General features: G+C 46.2%; 1 protein-coding gene across 1 annotated transcript in view; it reads right to left on the bottom strand.

Moving 5' to 3' along the window:
• ADGRV1 (adhesion G protein-coupled receptor V1) overlaps positions 1-20,454 on the bottom strand; it is a 1,000,765-nt gene that overhangs the window by 966,553 nt on the left and 13,758 nt on the right. The gene's annotated exons all lie outside the window — the stretch shown is intronic.

Raw genomic sequence — 20,454 nt, 5'->3', positions numbered from 1 at the left:
GTATTATACTGAGAACCTGTACTGTACTGAGAACCTGTATTGTACTGAGAACCTGTACTGTACTGAGAACCTGTATTGTACTGAGAACCTGTACTGTACTGAGAACCTGTATTGTACTGAGAACCTGTACTGTACTGAGAACCTGTACTGCACTGAGAACCTGTATTGTACTGAGAACCTGTATTGTACTGAGAACCTGTACTGTACTGAGAACCTGTACTGTACTGTACTGAGAACCTGTACTGCACTGAGAACCTGTACTGTACTGAGGACCTGTATTATACTGAGAACCTGTACTGCACTGAGAACCTGTACTGTACTGAGAACCTGCACTGTACTGAGGACCTGTATTGTACTGAGAACCTGTACTGCACTGAGAACCTGTATTGTACTGAGAACCTGTACTGTACTGAGAACCTGTACTGCACTGAGAACCTGTATTGTACTGAGAACCTGTACTGTACTGAGAACCTGTATTGTACTGAGAACCTGTACTGTACTGAGAACCGGTATTGTACTGAGAACCTGTACTGTACTGAGAACCTGTACTGTACTGAGAACCTGTACTGCACTGAGAACCTGTATTGTACTGAGAACCTGTATTGTACTGAGAACCTGTACTGTACTGAGAACCTGTACTGCACTGAGAACCTGTACTGTACTGAGGACCTGTATTGTACTGAGAACCTGTACTGTACTGAGGACCTGTATTGTACTGAGAACCTGTATTATACTGAGAACCTGTATTATACTGAGAACCTGTACTGTACTGAGAACCTGTACTGCACTGAGAACCTGTATTGTACTGAGAACCTGTACTGTACTGAGAACCTGTACTGCACTGAGAACCTGTATTGTACTGAGAACCTGTACTGTACTGAGGACCTGTATGGTACTGAGAACCTGTATTATACTGAGAACCTGTACTGTACTGAGAACCTGTATTGTACTGAGAACCTGTACTGTACTGAGAACCTGTACTGCACTGAGAACCTGTATTGTACTGAGAACCTGTATTGTACTGAGAACCTGTACTGCACTGAGAACCTGTATTGTACTGAGAACCTGTACTGCACTGAGAACCTGTATTGTACTGAGAACCTGTACTGCACTGAGAACCTGTACTGTACTGAGAACCTGTATTGTACTGAGAACCTGTATTGTACTGAGAACCTGTATTGTACTGAGAACCTGTACTGCACTGAGAACCTGTATTGTACTGAGAACCTGTATTGCACTGAGAACCTGTATTGTACTGAGAACCTGTACTGCACTGAGAACCTGTACTGTACTGAGAACCTGTATTGTACTGAGAACCTGTACTGTACTGAGAACCTGTACTGCACTGAGAACCTGTATTGTACTGAGAACCTGTATTGTACTGAGAACCTGTACTGCACTGAGAACCTGTATTGCACTGAGAACCTGTACTGCACTGAGAACCTGTATTGTACTGAGAACCTGTACTGCACTGAGAACCTGTACTGTACTGAGAACCTGTATTGTACTGAGAACCTGTACTGTACTGAGTACCTGTACTGCACTGAGAACCTGTATTGTACTGAGAACCTGTACTGTACTGAGAAGAACCTGTATTATACTGAGAACTTGTACTGCACTGAGAATCTGTATTGTACTGAGAACCTGTACTGCACTGAGAACCTGTACTGTACTGAGAACCTGTATTGTACTGAGAACCTGTACTGCACTGAGAACCTGTATTGTACTGAGAACCTGTACTGTACTGTACTGAGGACCTGTATTGTACTGAGAACCTGTACTGTACTGTACTGAGGACCTGTATTGTACTGAGAACCTGTATTGTACTGAGAACCTGTACTGTACTGAGAACCTGTATTGTACTGAAAACCTGTACTGTACTGAGAACCTGTATTGTACTGAGAACCTGTACTGTACTGAGAACCTGTTTTGTACTGAGAACCTGTACTGCACTGAGAACCTGTATTGTACTGAGAACCTGTATTGTACTGAGAACCTGTACTGTACTGAGAACCTGTATTGTACTGAGAACCTGTACTGCACTGAGAACCTGTATTGTACTGAGAACCTGTACTGCACTGAGAACCTGTATTGTACTGAGAACCATAGGCCTGCGCACAGGGGGTGCCTGGTGCGCACAGGCACCCCCTAATGTCTGGCACCCCCCGCACACACGTGCACGCCTGTTGTTGCTGCTGCCGCCGATTCCTGTCTTAGTCTGACGCTGGACTTGAAGAGAGGAGAACGCTGCATGCGTCTCTCCTGCCCCTTACTGTGTGTCCCCGTCTCCGGCAGTCATTTACAATGTCTCTCGGCTGTCAGCCATTCAGAGCTCGGTGACCGGCTCTTGAGTGGCTCACAAGCCGGCGCCATATTTCAAATGGCCGACGGAGACAGCCAGAGACTCAGTGAAGTGAGTCACAGGAGAGACGCACGCTGCGCTCTTCTCCTGACCATAGTGAAGGGGTAGATGCTAGAATCAGGTTGGAGAAAGGACCTCTGATGTCAGGGGGAGGAGCCACGACACCAGGGGGAGGAGCTAGGCCAGCGGGATAGTTCTTCTACTATCCATGCCACGAACCACTACCTTTAGTAACCCGGTGGCGAGCGAATCCGAAGTGTACCGAGTGTAGCGAGGGTACATTTTTTCAGGTACCCTGTTCGGGCATGGCTCCCCTTCCCTGGTGACGTCAGAGGTCCCTTCTCCAACTTGGTTTAAGACCTAACCATAGTGAAGGAGCTGATGCGGGGGGCAGGGCAGAGGCACGGGCTGCAAAAGCCCATTGAAAAATTATACAGAAGCGGCACTAGTATAAGTGCTTCAGTGACAGGGACGTGCCTCCAGCCTACATGACAGCACGCCCCTGTCACTAAGGCAGTTGTGATTGGACAGCCGGATCCATCACTGACTGTGACTGTATCCGGCTGTCAGCGCTGTGCTGATTGATCACTTCCCCCCCGCACTATCGAAGTCACGGGGATTGGCGACAATACTGTGGCGGCGGGGATATCGGTATTTGCGGCGCGGGGGTAGTGGTGTTGGTGGTGCGGGGGTAGCGGTATTGGTGGTGTGCGGGTAGCGGTATTGGCATCGGCGGTAGCGGGCAATGGAAATGGTGCATGGTGGCAGGTTTGGATCCTAGAGGATCCAAGCCCTGTCAGCCATGCAAGCAGAGGTTGGCAGCATGTCCCATTTCAAATATGGCGCTGCTGAGCCATTTTTATTAGAAATCCAAGATGGCTGCCGCAAGCCAATCACGGCTCGCCGCGTCATCACCCCGCCCCCTCTGTCTGGCTAATAAAAGCCAGTTGGAGGAAGCGGCTGTCAGTCCGCCGGTGGGGAGGGAGCATGGAAGAGCTCCCGAAGATAGAAGCTGCTGGAGTCCTGGTGGGCGGCAGCCATGAAAAATAAGAATTTACTTACCGATAATTCTATTTCTCGGAGTCCGTAGTGGATGCTGGGGTTCCTGAAAGGACCATGGGGAATAGCGGCTCCGCAGGAGACAGGGCACAAAAAGTAAAGCTTTAGGATCAGGTGGTGTGCACTGGCTCCTCCCCCTATGACCCTCCTCCAAGCCTCAGTTAGGTACTGTGCCCGGACGAGCGTACACAATAAGGAAGGATTTATGAATCCCGGGTAAGACTCATACCAGCCACACCAATCACACTGTACAACCTGTGATCTGAACCCAGTTAACAGTATGATAACAGCGGAGCCTCTGAAAGGATGGCTCACAACAATAATAACCCGATTTTTGTAACTATGTACAAGTAATGCAGATAATCCGCACTTGGGATGGGCGCCCAGCATCCACTACGGACTCCGAGAAATAGAATTATCGGTAAGTAAATTCTTATTTTCTCGATCGTCCTAGTGGATGCTGGGGTTCCTGAAAGGACCATGGGGATTATACCAAAGCTCCCAAACGGGCGGGAGAGTGCGGATGACTCTGCAGCACCGAATGAGAGAACTCCAGGTCCTCCTTAGCCAGGGTATCAAATTTGTAGGATTTTACAAACGTGTTTGCCCCTGACTAAATAGCCGCTCGGCAAAGTTGTAAAGCCGAGACCCCTCGGGCAGCCGCCCAAGATGAGCCCACCTTCCTTGTGGAATGGGCATTTACATATTTTGGCTGTGGCAGGCCTGCCACAGAATGTGCAAGCTGAATTGTATTACACATCCAACTAGCAAAAGTCTGCTTAAAAGCAAGAGCACCCAGTTTGTTGGGTGCATACAGGATAACAGCAAGTCAGTTTTCCTGACTCCAGCCGTCCTGGAACCTATATTTTGAGGGCCCTGACCACATCTAGCAACTTGGAGTCCTCCAAGTCCCTAGTAGGCGCAAGACACCCCAATAAGCTGGTTCAGGTGAAACACTGACACCACCTTAGGGAGAGAACTGGGGACGAGTCCGCAGCTCTGCCCTGTCCGAGCTGGACAAACAGATATGGGCTTTTTTGAGAAAAAAACCACCAATTTGACACTCGCCTGGTCCAGGCCAGGTCCAAGAGCATGTTCACTTTTCATGTGAGATGCTTCAAATCCACAGATTTGACTGGTTTTAAACCAATGTGTTTTGAGGAATCCCAGAACTACGTTGAGATCCCACAGTGCCACTGGAGGCACAAAAGGGGGTTGTATATGCAATACTCCCTTGACAAACTTCTGGACTTCAGGAACTGAAGCCAATTCTTTCTGGAAGAAAAATCGACAGGGCCGAAATTTGAACCTTAATGGACCCCAATTTGAGGCCCATAGACACTCCTGTTTGCAAGAAATGCAGGAATCGACCGAGTTGAAATTTCTTCGTGGGGCCTTCCTGGCCTCACACCACGCAACATATTTTCGCCACATGTGGTGATAATGTTGTGCGGTCACCTCCTTTCTGGCTTTGACCAGGGTAGGAATGACCTCTTCCTGAATGCCTTTTCCCTTAGGATCCGGCGTTCCACCGCCATGCCGTCAAACGCAGCTGCGGTAAGTCTTGGAACAGACATGGTACTTGCTGAAACAAGTCCCTTCTTAGCGGCAGAGGCCATAAGTCCTCTGTGAGCATCTCTTGAAGTTCCGGGTACCAAGTCCTTCTTGGCCAATCCGGAGCCATGAGTATAGTTCTTACTCCTCTACGTCTTATAATTCTCAGTACCTTAGGTATGAAAAGCAGAGGATGGAACACATACACCGACTGGTACACCCACGGTGTTACCAGAACGTCCACAGCTATTGCCTGAGGGTCTCTTAACCTGGCGCAATACCTGTCCCGTTTTTTGTTCAGACGGGACGCCATCATGTCCACCTTTGGTAATTCCCAACGGTTTACAATTATGTGGAAAACTTCCCCATGAAGTTCCCACTCTGCCGGGTGGAGGTCGTGCCTACTGAGGAAGTCTGCTTCCCAGTTTCCATTCCCGGAATGAAACACTGCTGACAGTGCTATCACATGATTTTCCGCCCAGCGAAAAGTCCTTGCAGTTTTTGCCACTGCCCTCCTGCTTCTTGTGCCGCCCTGTCTATTTACGTGGGCGACTGCCGTGATGTTTTATCCCACTGGATCAATACCGGCTGACCTTGAAGCAGAGGTCTTGCTAAGCTTAGAGCATTATAATTTTACCCTTAGCTATATTTATGTGGAGAAAAATCTCCAGACTTGATCACACTCCCTGGAAATTTTTTCCTTGTGTGACTGCTCCCCAGCCTCTCGGGCTGGCCTCCGTGGTCACCAACATCCAAAACTGAATGCCGAATCTGCGGCCCTCTAGAAGATGAGCACTCTGTAACCACCACAGGAGAGACACCCTTGTCCTTGGATATAGGGTTATCCGCTGATGCATCTGAAGATGCGATCCGGACCATTTGTCCAGCAGATCCCACTGAAAAGTTCTTGCATGAAATCTGCCGACTGGAATTGCTTCGAAGGAAGTCACCATTTTTTTACCATGGCCCTTGTGCAATGATGCACTGATTTTAGGAGGTTCCTGACTAGCTCGGATAACTCCCTGGCTTTCTCTTCCGGGAGAAACACCTTTTTCTGGACTGTGTCCAGAATCATCCCTAAGCACAGGAGACTTGTTGTCGGGATCAGCTGCGATTTTGGAATATTTAGAATCCACCCCTGCTGTTGTAACAGTATCCGAGATAGTGCTACTCCGACCTCCAACTGTTCCCTGGACTTTGCCCTTATCAGGAGATCGTCCAAGTAAGGGATAATTAAGACGCCTTTTCTTCGAAGAAGAACCATCATTTCGGCCATTACCTTGGTAAAGACCCGGGGTGCCGTAGACAATCCAAACGGCAGCGTCTGAAACTGATAGTGACAGTTCTGTACCACGAACCTGAGGTACCCTTAGTGATAAGAGCAAATTTGGGACATGGAGGTAAGCATCCCTGATGTCTCGGGACACCAGATAGTCCCCTTCTTCCCGGTTCGTTATCACTGCTCTGAGTGACTCCATCTTGATTTGAACCTTTGTAAGTGTTCAAATTTTTTTAGATTTAGAATAGGTCTCACCTAGCCTTCTGGCTTCAGTACCACAATATAGTGTGGAATAATACCCCTTTTCTTGTTGTAGGAGGGGTAATTTAATTATCACCTGCTGGGAATACAGCTCGTGAATTTTTTCCCATACTGCCTCCTTGTCGGAGGGAGACCTTGGTAAAGCAGACTTCAGGAGCCTGCGCAGGGGAAACGTCTCGACATTCCAAACTGTACCCCTGGGATACTACTTGTAGGATCCAGGGGTCCTGTACGGTCTCAGCGTCATGCTGAGAGCTTGTCAGAAGCGGTGGAACGCTTCTGTTCCTGGGAATGGGCTGCCTGCTGCAGTCTTCTTCCCTTTCCTCTATCCCTGGGCAGATATGACTCTTATAGGGACGAAAGGACTGAAGCTGAAAAGACGGTGTCTTTTTCTGCAGAGATGTGACTTAGGGTAAAAACGGTGGATTTTCCAGCAGTTGCCGTGGCCACCAGGTCCGATGGACCGACCCCAAATAACTCCTCTTCCTTTATACGGCAATACACCTTTGTGCCGTTTGGAATCTGCATCACCTGACCACTGTCGTGTCCATAAACATCTTCTGGCAGATATGGACATCGCACTTACTCTTGATGCCAGAGTGCAAATATCCCTCTGTGCATCTCGCATATATAGAAATACATCCTTTAAATGCTCTATAGTCAATAAAATACTGTCCCTGTCAAGGGTATCAATATTTTTAGTCAGGGAATCCGACCAAGCCACCCCAGCTCTGCACATCCAGGCTGAGGCGATCGCTGGTCGCAGTATAACACCAGTATGTGTGTATATACTTTTTATGATATTTTTCCAGCCTCCTGTCAGCTGGCTCCTTGAGGACGGCCCTATCTATAGACGGTACCGCCACTTGTTCTGATAAGCGTGTGAGCGCCTTATCCACCCTAAGGGGTGTTTCCCAACGCGCCCTAACTTCTGGCGGGAAAGGGTATACCGCCCATATTTTCTATCGGGGGGAACCCACGCATCATCACACACTTCATTTAATTTATCTGATTCAGGAAAAACTACGGTAGTTTTTTCACATCCCACATAATACCCTCTTTTGTGGTACTTGTAGTATCAGAAATATGTAACACCTCCTTCATTGCCCTTAACGTGTGGCCCTAATAAGGAATACGTTTGTTTATTCACCGTCGACACTGGATTCAGTGTCCCTGTCTGTGTCTGTGTCGACCGACTAAAGTAAACGGGCGTTTTAAAACCCCTGACGGTGTTTTTGAGACGTCTGGACCGGTACTAATTGTTTGTCGGCCGTCTCATGTCGTCAACCGACCTTGGCGCGTGTTGACATTATCACGTAATTCCCTAAATAAGCCATCCATTCCGGTGTCGACTCCCTAGAGAGTGACATCACCATTACAGGCAATTGCTCCGCCTCCTCACCAACATCGTCCTCATACATGTCGACACACACGTACCGACACACAGCACACACACAGGGAATGCTCTGATAGAGGACAGGACCTACTAGCCCTTTGGAGAGACAGAGGGAGAGTTTGCCAGCACACACCAAAAACGCTATAATTATATAGGGACAACCTTATATAAGTGTTTTCCCTTATAGCATCTTTTTTATATATTTCTAACGCCAAATTAGTGCCAGGCTGAGGCGATCGCTGGTCGCAGTATAACACCAGTATGTGTGTATATACTTTTTATGATATTTTTCCAGCCTCCTGTCAGCTGGCTCCTTGAGGACGGCCCTATCTATAGACGGTACCGCCACTTGTTCTGATAAGCGTGTGAGCGCCTTATCCACCCTAAGGGGTGTTTCCCAACGCGCCCTAACTTCTGGCGGGAAAGGGTATACCGCCCATATTTTCTATCGGGGGGAACCCACGCATCATCACACACTTCATTTAATTTATCTGATTCAGGAAAAACTACGGTAGTTTTTTCACATCCCACATAATACCCTCTTTTGTGGTACTTGTAGTATCAGAAATATGTAACACCTCCTTCATTGCCCTTAACGTGTGGCCCTAATAAGGAATACGTTTGTTTATTCACCGTCGACACTGGATTCAGTGTCCCTGTCTGTGTCTGTGTCGACCGACTAAAGTAAACGGGCGTTTTAAAACCCCTGACGGTGTTTTTGAGACGTCTGGACCGGTACTAATTGTTTGTCGGCCGTCTCATGTCGTCAACCGACCTTGGCGCGTGTTGACATTATCACGTAATTCCCTAAATAAGCCATCCATTCCGGTGTCGACTCCCTAGAGAGTGACATCACCATTACAGGCAATTGCTCCGCCTCCTCACCAACATCGTCCTCATACATGTCGACACACACGTACCGACACACAGCACACACACAGGGAATGCTCTGATAGAGGACAGGACCTACTAGCCCTTTGGAGAGACAGAGGGAGAGTTTGCCAGCACACACCAAAAACGCTATAATTATATAGGGACAACCTTATATAAGTGTTTTCCCTTATAGCATCTTTTTTATATATTTCTAACGCCAAATTAGTGCCCCCCCTCTCTGTTTTAACCCTGTTTCTGTAGTGCAGTGCAGGGGAGAGCCTGGGAGCCTTCCCTCCAGCCTTTCTGTGAGGGAAAATGGCGCTGTGTGCTGAGGAGATAGGCCCCGCCCCTTTTTCGGCGGCCTCGTCTCCCGCTCTTAACGGATTCTGGCAGGGGTTAAATATCTCCATATAGCCCCCGGAGGCTATATGTGAGGTATTTTTAGCCAAAAAAGGTTTTCATTTGCCTCCCAGGGCGCCCCCCTCCCAGCGCCCTGCACCCTCAGTGACTGCCGTGTGAAGTGTGCTGAGAGGAAAATGGCGCACAGCTGCAGTGCTGTGCGCTACCTTAAGAAGACTGAGGAGTCTTCTGCCGCCGATTCTGGACCTCTTCTCGTTTCAGCATCTGCAAGGGGGCCGGCGGCGAGGCTCCGGTGACCATCCAGGCTGTACCTGTGATCGTCCCTCTGGAGCTGATGTCCAGTAGCCAAGAAGCCAATCCATCCTGCACGCAGGTGAGTTCACTTCTTCTCCCCTAAGTCCCTCGTTGCAGTGATCCTGTTGCCAGCAGGACTCACTGTAAAATAAAAAACCTAAGCTAAACTTTTCTAAGCAGCTCTTTAGGAGAGCCACCTAGATTGCACCCTTCTCGGCCGGGCACAAAAATCTAACTGAGGCTTGGAGGAGGGTCATAGGGGGAGGAGCCAGTGCACACCACCTGATCCTAAAGCTTTACTTTTTGTGCCCTGTCTCCTGCGGAGCCGCTATTCCCCATGGTCCTTTCAGGAACCCCAGCATCCACTAGGACGATAGAGAAAAGAACTTAAAGGCCGCCGCCCCCAGGTGAAGACACCGGAAGCCCTGGGGAGGCGGTGGCCATGAAAAAGAGCTTAAAGGTCACCGCCCCAGGTGAAGACGCCGGAAGCCCTGGGGAGGCGGCGGCCATGAAAAAGAGCTTAAAGGCCGCGTTCCCAGGTGAAGACCCTGCATAATAAACGATTACAATATTAGGTGTCTTGTTTCTTTTTTTATATTTTCTTTACAGCCAGACTACAGGTGCTAGCGGGCCTTTTGGCTGGCACTTGTGGTTCACCAAGTACCGGCATTCTGGGGCAGGGTTGCTAGGACCTGTAGGCCGCTTGTAAAGAACAATATCATAACATGAACCTCGCACCCACTGCCACCATGGGTGCGGGGCATAGGACTGGGCTATCAGCACAGTGCTGGTTGTTGCTCGGAAGGGGGGACACAATTTTAATTTTTGGGTTGTCCCCGCTTTCCGAGAAATTTCAGCCCTGGGCTGACTGGTTTGGGGTGGTTAATGTCATGGCAGGGGGACCCTACACTGAGTGGTCTCCCTGCTATGCCATTACACCCCTGGCTGGCTGTGACTAGTGCTGGTTTTTATTAAACAAGTGGAACCCCACGTTGTTTGTTTGTTTGTTTATTATTATTATTATTATTATTATTATTATAATAATAGGGGGGTCAGTGGAATGCAGGGTGCAATTAGTCAGCGCCTCCCCAGCAATGGCCCTCACCGCACGTCACTGATAGTTTGATACAACTTAATGTGCATTTTCTATGCATAATCATAGTCTATATAATAAAATTGTCTGCTAAAAATTATGTCACATCCTTGGAATATAATGACAGCTGGCCTGAACTCTGTTAGTTCCATAACACACATCTACAGTGTCTCAAGTCAGCTTAAGGGTTCAGGGGCACAAGACACGCAAGACTGGGAGGTACCTATTAGCCAGACACACATGAGGCTAAATGTACAGATAATGCCACTATAGCTGTTCCTGTTTCGCTTCTTTACCGAGGCGAAAGCAGGAAGCAGTAGTGCCGAGATGTATTACCATCTCGGCTGCCGGAGAGGGGGTGTGAAAAATCCCCCTCTGGCGATGCCTGTGAGATCCCACACAGCACGTCAGCCTAGTGCTGATGTACTGTGTCTCACCCTCGGCTGGCTCCAGTGGGCAAGATCTTACACGCAGTCGGAGCCCGGCAGCAGCCACTACAGTGGTTGCGAATGGGGCAATTAAAACTGCAGCTATCAAAATCGATAGCTGCAGGTGTCGGAATGGTCAGTATCACTGACCATTCTTACATTGTCCCACACACTGATAGCAGCACCCATATTGATAGGGGCGCTGTCCTTCGGCACACACTGCTGCAGTAATACATATGAGAGAAGCGGTATCAGCGCACCACTTCTCTACCATAACAACATTTCTTACATCTACCTCACAGTCACATAGAGACATGTCCAGAGTCACACATAGACATTTGACTATACACAGACACACCCGGAATCACACATAGATACATTGATACAGGGGCATTTAAGGAAAAGGTCCGTGTTCAGGCTCCGTGCAGGCCCTCTCCTCTCTGGCAGTGAGCATGCACAGGTCTCCGGCAACATAGCGTCTGCACCTTGTTCTTGGACAAATCTCTATTGCACATGCACAAATCACTGGGAAAATGGCCGTGGCAGTCATTTCCCAGTGATTTATGTCAGCAGTGCTGACCGCTGCTACAGGACTCCAGAGGGGTTAGTATAATTATATGGGTGCAGGGTGTGCGGTGTGAGCCCCCCTGGACCCATTTGCACTGGACCCATGTGCAATTACGGGGAGAATATACAAACTCCACCATGGCTAAAACTGTGTGGAGTTTGTATATTCTCCCCATACTTGCGTGGGTTTCCTCCGGGTACTCCGGTTTCCTCCCACAATCCAAAAATATACTGGTAGGTTAATTGGATCCAAACAAAATTAATTCTAGTGTGAATGTGTGTGTGTGTACATGTGGTAAGGAATATACATTGTAAGCTCCACCGGGACAGCGACTGATGTGAATGGGCAAATACTCTCTGTAAAGCGCTGCGGAATATGTGTGCGCTATATAAATAACTGGTAATAAATAAATAAATAATAAACATGCCCAGAGTCTCACACAATCACACAATAGTCAGGCCGGGTACACACTTGCACAATGTTGGCATGATATGTAGTTTCCAGGCAAATTGGAACTACATATTGTGTGGATCATACAGTGTGTATGGCTAATTGCGTGTTTCCACGGTTCGTATACGATATCCTTGGGTCACACCATTCACACTTAATCCGGGTTGTCTATCCGGGAACGAAAGTCCCGGGAAAAACCCTGGTCAGTAGCAGGGGCAGCACCTGGGAACGTGTTCCCAGATTGGTACCTTTCAGACATAAGCGAGTCCTGGGTAGTTCCGCCGAGCCCCAGAAAAAAACAGGGATTCTCGCTATTCTCGTCTGAAAGGGGTATTAATGGTCCAGTACAGAAATTGAGAGGCAGGCATAAATGAAGAAAGAGAGAGACTGGGAGAGAGAGAGAATGTGTGGGTGGGTGTGTGAGAGAGAGAGAGGAAGGAAGAGAGAGAGAGAGAGAGAGAGAGAGAGAGTCTGTATGGGTGTTGGGACAGACTTAATAGAGCAGCAACTAATACAAGATAGAAACATTGAGCTCTCAGGACGAATGATATGAGAAACCGAACAATAAACCATGCACAGCTTATAGAACATGATATATTGCCCTTCAGTACGTATGATATATTTGTGTAGTCTAACTCTATCATACTGTAATATTGGAGTGTTTTATCTGTATAACTATAATGTACATATAGATAATTCTACCAATTTACCCTGCTATAAATTTTACAATATATCAATAAATTGATAACATGTCAGGTACATACAGAATCCTTAACTTTCACCATTTACTAATATCCTACTGGTAAAATTAATAAGAAACATGTATGTTTTACTGTAAAATATCAACCACTTTATAGTAATATAGTAAGCAGCACTGTGTGTACACAGCACGGTAGGAAAGTGTACAACATGATAATTACCACTGACCCCACTGCCACTAAAGTTCCGGCCAGAGGATGGGGAAATCGAGGCAAACCCAGTTGTAAAGCGCAACGGAATTTGCTGCACTATATAAGAAACTGTTAATAAATAAATAAATAAATAAATAAATGAATAATCTGTTGTGTTATCCTTGCCGGATAGAGCTGAATGGATAAACCAAATGCACTTTTTCTGTAAGTCACAATACACTGAGGTTTAACAGGCCCTGTAATTTACTTTTCAGCCAAAGTATGCTCAGCTTTTTGCCAAGTTAAACAATGGCTCGGACAGTCTAAATCCTGCTAATTTAAATCCTTATCTATATGAGACATTAATAAAGACAAACCCTACTTACAGTACATATTGGGAATTATAGGTGTAGTTTTATGGATGGGTGCATACAAATTTGTTACATTGATATTCAACGGAAAGGTTTAGTACTGTTGTATTTGGTGATATTTTATGTGGATTAAAAGATTACTATTATCATTATCACCAGTTATTTCTATAGTGCACACATATTCTGCAGTGCTTTACAGAGAATATTTGGCCATTCACATTAGTCCCTGCCCCAGTGGAGCTTACAATCTAGATTCCCTATCACATGTACACACACATTCATGCTAGGGTTAATTTTGTTGGTACCCAATTAACCTACCAGTATATTTTTGGATTGTGGGCGGAAACCCACGCAAGTACGGGGAGAATATACAAACTCCACACAGTTAGGGCCATGGTGAGAATCAAACCCATGACCTCAGTGCTGTGAGGCAGTAATGCTAACCATTACACCATCCGTACTGCCCTAAAAGATCAAGGGAGTTCCTGTCTTTGATAGTACAAATGGTTTTGATAAAGTGAGTAGATCTGTCAGAATTTGCATTGAATAATTAACAAAACACTACATTTCTCATCTGCAATGAGAACGATTACTCCATATAACTATCAGTCGTACCGAATAAGACAAATACAGTCTAAAGGGGTTTTCCGCTTTGAATTTGACTTCATTCCCTCCCTTCCCAGTGTCAGTACAATTAATATTGTATAGTTAGCAGAGTTCCAGCACTTCCATATAGCCAGGCCCTCTGCTGATTACCTTCTGTGCTAATTAAACACATCACCTTGCATCTATACTGCTATGGAACGGCCATGGAGAGCCAGAGGTGTTCAGCGGAGGTCCTGGCTATATCTAAATAGTAAAATCCATATTTAAAATGTTAAACACCTTTACTATATCTATTGTGTATAGCAATATAAAAACTATTACTAAATTGAATGACCCTTACATTATAACTTAGTTAACAGAACCAATGCACACTAGTATTTCTCACTCATAGTAATTGGTGTCTCTCCTTTGAGGTTAATCATGCTTACAGTTGTGTATACGGCACACAGTTACTGTATAAGGTGAAAGTGGGAATATCTATTTATGCTTTCAACACAACATAGTGAAAAACAGGTTACACTTTCACATAAGCTAATCAAATGAGCGTTAATATTTAGCATTGATTTGCACATTGATTGCACATTGATTTGTACACTGCCCTTTAGACACTAGCAGGTAGCGCATCTGTGTTTGATGCATATGAGCAGATTCTGGACATTTGCAATACCAGAAGGAAGTCCAGGCTGCTAGAATCTATTTGAACCCAAGGAAAAAAATCTATTTTGAAAGAGCAGTTCACGCAAAACCATAGACTTACTGGTACACTAAATAGGAGGTCGCTTTTATACAGATCACAGAGGTCCACGTAGTTACAGAATGCGGTATATAATTCCTTATAAATCATATACTGTATATGTTCCTAATAAGTACTGCAGTACAGACATCAGAGCTCACACTCTATACACTTGGCGGCTGATACAGCGTTGTTGACAATATGGGCACAAAGTACTCACTACAAAGAGCATGAAAAGTGATGTATTTCCCCCCATATGCAGAACCATATACACCTGGAAATAAGCTCACCTACACATCGGAGCATGTGAGCCTGATCTGCAGCAACTCACCTACAAGGAGTGCTACAACTATACACTTGTACAAATGAACGTCGAGGTAATACCCCATAAATGCCAGTAATAACATTAATTCCTAAAACTATAACTAGAATGAATAAAGAAAAACGTTTACATTTTCAGCAATAAGTGAAATCCGTGAAAAAACAAATTTAGCCGACTACATTAATACATGATGAAAAATTTGACTTTTCAGTAATATAAAGGTTTTTGGGTTAATTATGTTCCAGCTAGAATAGATGTGATAACACTGAATGATCACTATATAGAATAATATATATGGGATATACTCGCAGAAACATTTTTGAAAGTACTTTAGAATTTTTAGAATTTTATATATATATATATTTATACACACACACACACACACACAAAATATATATATATATATATATTTACTTTGTTTGTTTTGAGTGTAATACAAAATCTTGCTGCCATTATAATTCAATTCCAAATTTTATTAGTTATTTTGTTGTATATATTAAAGTTAGCATTGGCCTACATAAGGCTAGATACTAGCAAGCTTGCATTAATTTTCACACATAATTACACAACACAAATAACGCTTCTGTACCCCATTATAGCCCTCACGTAAATGGGTACACCTCTGCTTATGACAATGTGCATGAAATAGGCTTAAGAAAACCCTGTGATCTTAATATGAGCTTTGAAGGTAACTAACAGACATCAAATATATCTATCAGATGTTATATAGGCATTTCAATATTTATTTTATTTTGAGCCACTGTAAAATATATATCACATGTCATTTGTATAACTGTGGCAAAGTACCCTGACTTGCTTCTAAAACACATTTCTAATTTTAAATGGAAAATGTATGAACCTGGAAAATGAATAAAGCCATTACCTTATACAGATTTGTCTGATGTAAGGCGTAACAGCGATTGATGTAGACTCGTCCCACTTGTTACGCTCACACTCTTCTCCTAAGTGCTGCGGGAAAATGAGATGCTCGCTACCGCTTTATTCTGGTGCATGATAAAATGTGTCTATCCATCAAAACCTGATGTGCACTACAAGATTTTTTCCCTCCCCTTTTTAAAGCATAAATGAAAAAGGAGTCTGAGTCTAGAGCAAGACTCGCTTCTGACCAGTCAGCTTGGTCTTTTAAAGTTGCTCCAAGATGATGCGCACTATGGGTGGCAGGGTCTCCCCGTGGTTAGTTATTTTACTTCAATGGAGGGGGGAGGAACCCAACAAAGCACACTGACCACACTGCATATCAAAATGTAACCATGGAAGCAATTGTCCTCTAGTCAGTGCCTCCCAGAAATGATCCAGCCATTCAATTCATTGAATCAATATTGAAGCTTTTAAGATTTATTAGGCCAGGGAATGTTTAAGTGCAGTTTTTCCTCTGCAGTGGTTAAGAATGTGTAGAAAACACATTATTTAGTCATTATTATTATGTAGAGGTTATTGATTAACGGAATACCCTTTATTATAGGCATAGAAACTGCAATGTTTGTGTTCTTCCATTATAGAATAACAGAGAACACTTTGGACCAAATCCACAAAAATGGAGTTAGCAAAAATATGGTGTAAATATAATCTCATGATTTATTTTTTATAAAAGTCCTACAACTTCATATTGACAAACAGTAGTTTTAAAATAATAAAGGTGAGTTTAGAACTTGGAGGGACTAACGTTATCTGTAGATTTAACAACGTTTCTGTGTACGGTGTTATTTAGACTAGTGCTTCTCAAACTCAGTCCTCAAGGTATATTTATCATTAGCATATTTATTACTGGGTTGGAGACCCGATAATTATAATTTATCACTATTATTCACATAAATAAGAAAGTAAGGATCACATGAATGTGTTAAAAAAACACCCGCATGGACTATCACCATGCGCTAATGCGATCATTTCACTTCTCCTTTGGGAGGTGAACGCCATTCTGCGTATGTTTGGACTGTGTGAGCGGAGAATGCTGTATGCAATCTGTAGCCCATAGGCGACAATGGCTAATGCCATCTGAAAATAAGAATTTACTCACCGGTAATTCTATTTCTCGTAGTTCGTAGTGGATGCTGGGAACTCCGTAAGGACCATGGGGAATAGACGGCTCCGCAGGAGACTGGGCACATCTAAAGAAAGAATTAGGACTATCTGGTGTGCACTGGCTCCTCCCCCTATGACCCTCCTCCAAGCCTCAGTTAGGACACTGTGCCCGGAAGAGCTGACACAATAAGGAAGGATTTTGAATCCCGGGTAAGACTCATACCAGCCACACCAATCACACCGTATAACTCGTGATAGGAAACCCCGGTTAACAGTATGATAACAAAAGGAGCCTCTGAACAGATGGCTCGCAATAATAACCCGATTTGTATAACAATAACTATTTACAAGTATTGCAGACAATCCGCACTTGGGATGGGCGCCCAGCATCCACTACGGACTACGAGAAATAGAATTACCGGTGAGTAAATTCTTATTTTCTCTGACGTCCTAGTGGATGCTGGGAACTCCTTAAGGACCATGGGGATTATACCAAAGCTCCCAAACGGGCGGGAGAGTGCGGACGACTCTGCAACACCGAATGAGAGAACTCCAGGTCCTCCTCAGCCAGGGTATCAAATTTGTAGAATTTTGCAAACGTGTTTGCCCCTGACCAAGTAGCAGCTCGGCAAAGTTGTAAAGCCGAGACCCCTCGGGCAGCCGCCCAAGAAGAGCCCACCTTCCTTGTGGAATGGGCTTTTACAGATTTAGGCTGCGGTAGTCCTACCGCAGAATGCGCCAGCTGAATAGTGCTACAAATCCAGCGCGCAATAGTCTGCTTAGAAGCAGGAGCACCCAGTTTGTTGGGTGCATACAGGATAAACAGAGAGTCAGTTTTCCTGACTCCAGCCGTCCTGGAAACATAAATTTTCAGGGCCCTGACTACGTCCAGTAACTTGGAATCCTCCAAGTTCCCAGTAGCCGCAGGCACCACAATAGGTTGGTTCAAGTGAAAAGGTGATACCACCTTCGGGAGAAATTGAGGACGAGTCCTCAATTCTGCCCTATCCATATGGAAAATCAGATAAGGGCTTTTATAGGACAAAGCCGCCAATTCTGACACACGCCTGGCTGAAGCCAGGGCCAACAGCATGACCACTTTCCACGTGAGATATTTCAAATCCACAGTCTTAAGTGGTTCAAACCAATGTGATTTCAGGAACTCCAAAACCACATTGAGATCCCAAGGTGCCACTGGGGCACAAAAGGAGGCTGAATATGCAGAACTCCCTTGACAAAAGTCTGAACTTCAGGCAGGGAAGCAAGTTCTTTCTGGAAGAAAATCGACAGGGCCGAAATCTGGACCTTAATGGACCCCAATTTGAGGCCCAACGTCACCCCTGTTTGCAGGAAATGCAGGAATCGACCCAGTTGAAATTCCTCCGTTGGGGCCTTCCTGGCCTCACCACGCAACATATTTTCGCCAAATGCGGTGATAATGGTTCGCGGTGACATCCTTCCTGGCTTTGATCAGGGTAGGAATGACTTCCTCCGGAATACCCTTTTCCTTCAGGATCCGGTGTTCAACCGCCATGCCGTCAAACGCAGCCGCGGTAAGTCTTGGAACAGACAGGGCCCCTGCTGCAGCAGGTCCTGTCTGAGCGGCAGAGGCCAAGGGTCCTCTGAAAGCATCTCTTGAAGTTCCGGGTACCAAGCTCTTCTTGGCCAATCCGGAACCACGAGTATAGTTTTCACTCCTCGCCTTCGTATTATTCTCAGTACCTTGGGAATGAGAGGCAGAGGAGGAAACACATAAACCGACTGGTACACCCACGGTGTTACTAGAGCGTCCACAGCGATCGCCTGAGGGTCCCTTGACCTGGCGCAATATCTTTTTCGCTTTTTGTTGAGGCGGGACGCCATCATGTCCACCTGTGGTCTTTCCCACCGGTGTACAATCATTTGGAAGACTTCTGGATGAAGTCCCCATTCTCCCGGGTGGAGGTCGTGCCTGCTGAGGAAGTCTGCTTCCCAGTTGTCCACTCCCGGAATGAACACTGCTGTCAGTGCTAACACATGATTTTCCGCCCGTCGGAGAATCCTTGTGGCTTCTGCCATTGCCCTCCTGCTTCTTGTGCCGCCCTGTCTGTTTACATGGGCGACCGCCGTGATGTTGTCTGATTGGATCAGTACCGACTGGTTCTGAAGCAGGGGCCTTGCTTGGCTTAGGGCATTGTAGATGGCCCTTAGCTCCAGAATATTTATGTGAAGCGAAATCTCCTGATCTGACCACAGTCCTTGGAAATTTCTTCCCTGTGTGACTGCCCCCCAGCCCCGAAGGCTGGCATCCGTGGTCACCAGGACCCAGTCCTGTATTCCGAATCTGCGGCCCTCTAGTAGATGAGCCCTCTGCAGCCACCACAGCAGCGACACCCTGGTCCTTGCCGACAGGGTTATCCGCTGTTGCATCTGGAGATGGGACCCGGACCATTTGTCCAACAGGTCCCACTGGAAAGTCCTTGCGTGGAACCTTCCGAATGGAATTGCTTCGTATGAAGGGACCATTTTTCCCAGGACTCGTGTGCATTGATGTACCGATACCTGTCCTGGTTTTAGGAGGTCTCTGACTAGAGATGACAACTCCTCGGCTTTTTCCACTGGAAGAAACACTTTTTTTCTGGTCTGTGTCCAGAATCATTCCCAGGAACAGAAGACGTGTCGTCGGGACCAGCTGTGACTTTGGAATATTGAGAATCCAGCCGTGCTGTTGTAGCACTTCCCGAGAAAGTGCTACCCCCACTACCAACTGTTCTTTGGACCTCGCCTTTATCAGGAGATCGTCCAAGTACGGGATAATTAAAACTCCCTTCTTGCGAAGGAGTATCATCATTTCGGCCATTACCTTGGTAAAGACCCTCGGTGCCGTGGATAACCCAAACGGCAGCGTCTGGAACTGATAGTGACAGTCCTGTACCACAAATCTGAGGTACTCCTGGTGAGGGGGGTAAATGGGGACATGTAGGTACGCATCCTTGATGTCCAGGGAGACCATGTAATCCCCCTCTTCCAGGCTCGCAATAACCGCCCTGAGCGATTCCATCTTGAACTTGAACTTTTTGATATAAGTGTTCAAGGCTTTTAAATTTAAGATGGGTCTCACCGAACCGTCCGGTTTCGGTACCACAAACATTGTGGAATAGTAACCCTTTCCTTGCTGAAGGAGGGGTACCTTGACAATCACTTGCTGTGAATACAGTTTTTGGATAGCCACCAACACTGCCTCCCTGGCAGAGGAAGTTGCTGGTAAGGCAGATTTTAGAAAATGGCGGGGGGGGGGGACGTCTCGAATTCCAGCCTGTACCCCTGAGATACTACTTGAAGGGTCCAGGGATCCACCTGTGAGAGAGCCCACTGTGTGCTGAAATTTCTGAGACGAGCCCCCACCGTACCCGGGGCCGCCTGTGAAGCCCCAGCGTCATGCTGTGGACTTACCGGACGCGGGGGAGGACTTTTGCTCTTGGGAACTGGCTGTATGCTGCAGCTTTTTCCCTCTACCTTTGCCTCTCGGCAGA

Source organism: Pseudophryne corroboree, chromosome 1, assembly GCF_028390025.1.
Source record: "Pseudophryne corroboree isolate aPseCor3 chromosome 1, aPseCor3.hap2, whole genome shotgun sequence".
NCBI classification, from domain to species: Eukaryota; Metazoa; Chordata; class Amphibia; order Anura; family Myobatrachidae; genus Pseudophryne; species Pseudophryne corroboree.
This window is presented reverse-complemented; position numbering and strand designations above follow the sequence as displayed.